Source organism: Lactuca saligna, chromosome 9 (assembly GCF_052625555.1).
Source record: "Lactuca saligna cultivar CGN05327 chromosome 9, ASM5262555v1, whole genome shotgun sequence".
Classification (NCBI taxonomy): Eukaryota; Viridiplantae; Streptophyta; class Magnoliopsida; order Asterales; family Asteraceae; genus Lactuca; species Lactuca saligna.
Window position 1 is genome coordinate 131051380 of NC_136425.1, and position 2843 is coordinate 131054222.

At 32.9% G+C, this 2843-nt stretch overlaps 1 long non-coding RNA gene across 1 annotated transcript; it reads right to left on the reverse strand.

Moving 5' to 3' along the window:
- Nucleotides 1-909: 909 nt before the first annotated feature.
- LOC145014250 (uncharacterized) lies at nt 910-2431 on the reverse strand. The gene is made up of 2 exons (XR_013665460.1): nt 1213-2431; nt 910-1113 (listed from the first exon to the last, which is right to left on the reverse strand). It is a non-coding gene; the product is annotated as an uncharacterized LOC145014250 (long non-coding RNA).
- Between the last annotated feature and the right edge of the window lie 412 nt (nt 2432-2843).

Sequence of the window (2843 nt, forward strand, 5' to 3'; positions counted from 1 at the left end):
TGAAAACTAATATTGATTATGCCTAAAATATGCATGACAAAATGCCTAAACGATGTTAAGAAAAAAAGAAAAAAAAAAAAAAAAGGCTAGAACATTCATCTCTTGTTCTCATGTGCTCATCGAGTCAAACTAAATCAAATTACGATATGTTTAGTAAAAAAAAAAAGTGCTAGAACATCCAACCTCCCTTATAATATTGATTATGCCTAAAATATGCATGACAGAATGCCTAAACGATGTTAAGAAAAAAAAAAGAAGTGCTAGAACATTCATCTCTTGTTCTCATGTGCTCATCGAGTCAAACTAAATCAAATTACGAGATGTTTAAGTTGTTTAGCTTTACCAATCATAGTACTTTTGTGTGTTATATGTCAGTAAATATCTCCAAAGAAACGTAGTATATCTAGAAAGTTTGTAAACATGACATGAATCTGCCTACGAATGAATAACACTAATGGTTAGCCTATGGCTCACTTACCTTCTCTTGCAAAAGTAATGTAAAATAAGATTCATTTATCAAACATAGCATAAATTTTTGGGCAAGTGGTATAAAAACTTTGGTAGGAATATAATAAAACTTTTTAATTTAACATAGTATAAAAAAAACGCCTTTATAAGAAACAAGCATTAGATGTATATGAAAATAAAGTATGTATAAACATAAAAATTTTAAAAACTAAAAAAAAAAAAAATCATTATTCCTCGAAAGAATATATGAAAATTAATATGCTATTGTACCACAGACATTATATTATTATCCAACCATTTATTTTCTTTATGCTTCCTTATCACGCATCTAATGGAAAGTTAATAAGTCCTAGGGAAAAACATAACTCCTAATCATTAGAAAGTACATTCCAGGCAACTATCATGATAGTGAATATCAAACAAAACAATTACAGAAATGAATACCTAAAATACAAAGATAATATATAATTAGAAGATTCAACAAATTTATCACTCGTATTTTGATTAATTTAACATATTTACTTATTAATGTTAAAAAATGGCAATTGTTCTATATCTTCATATTCTTCATCTTCTATCATTCTTTGTTGACTATGCTAAATTGTTAATTGGGTCTACCTCCTGTGGAACCATTTCCTGCACATACTATCATAAACCACGACAAGACATCATTGAAGAATGAAGATATATGAAGAAACAAGAAGAGTTCTGAAATATGTTGGATCCACCTTCTATATAACATACATTATAGAGTTGACATCGGAGATAACCTGAGAATCCAGTGACAGTGATACTTCTAATAAGTATTGAGATACAGCAAGAATGTTATTAGCCTTTTGCCCATGCTATCACTTAGGTATTTCATCAAACAGTTGGTAGGCATAATCAAACTAACTATCAACCTCCCAATTGATTAAATTATCTTTAGCATATGAGAGCAACTAATTTGATGGAATTGAATTGTATTACGTAAATCAGATAAGAAAAAAAAAATGAAACCGAACTGTCATGAGTGATAACGCAAGGACAATAGGCGGGAATCCACACAGGATGACGGTGTATGAAGTGGATGATAATTGGGTTCCATTCAAGAAGGTCGTCACAGGGGAGGAATCAGATTCTGAGAATGAGCTCGACGACGAAGACAATATCTATGATATGTGGCATCAATACTGGGTGGATTTGGAAGAAGGTGATATTGAACCAAAGGGGCAATGTCGTTGGAACACTGGGACTAATGCGTCTCCACCGGAGCTGGGTATTCCGGTGCCGCCGAAGTCTGAGGACCGGTGTGAAGTGCATGTTCCAAGATCTAGGGAACATGATGCGTCTCATGAGCACGAGCTGGTAGGGCGATTTCACTGCTGCGGCAGCAGATTCTGATTCCAAGAATGGAGATGGTGACGATTTAGGTCAACTATTTGGATCCAAGTCGGAGCATAGTAATGTGGGTTGTGGGGGGTTTTAAAATGGGTAATTGGGTATGTAGTTGATGTGCTTATTGGATCTCCTGTTATTAGGCCTAATTCTGGCATTATCGCTAGTAGTCCTGAATTCGAAATTGGTGATTCTGCAATCAAAAGACGTAGGACCAAAAAGAAAAACAAGGAGTTTCTATCGAAGGGAGTGAGGTCTTCATGTGGTTTCTCTAAGTACGAGAATATGAAAGAGGAAGAACCAGATAACCGAGTATCATCTGTATCCTCGTCTATCGATCTTTTAACAAGGTATTCCATGGATCACAACAGTCAAACCGATCGGAGTTCCAACCAAATTCCCCAACCGCGTCATCTGCTAATTGTAGGGAATTAGAGGATATTATTGCAATCGGAAACCAATTGGGGTTTTAAATCGAGAATGGGTGTGATGAGATTGCAGGTATGCTCATTGAGTCATTGGTGAAGGTGTTAAAAAATGCTCCTCATGAATCTATGCCTTTAGGAGAGGCTGTTTTAGGAGTGCTTTTTCTCACATGGATTAGTTTTTAAGGTAATAAAAAGTTAGCAAGTCAATAAGACATTTATTTATTTATTTATTTATTATTATTATTATTATTATTATTTTTAAGTGTTTGGTTTAGTTTTTACCTGTAAAACAAAAAAAAAAATGATATATTTTCATATTAAACATTTTTTTAACAAAATATATAATATAAATTTTTTAAAACATTTTTTTACAATGATAATATTAAATTTACGTTCATACAAAAATAGAATACAAATTCTAAATAATTCATAACAAATATCATATGTTACATCATATTACATTCATCTCCGAAATTCCATTATATATTGCGCAATAAGATCTCGTATCGTTGCCATATACGAGTTATCATTACCCGTACGATGTGTACTTCGACCTTCTTCATCATCTTC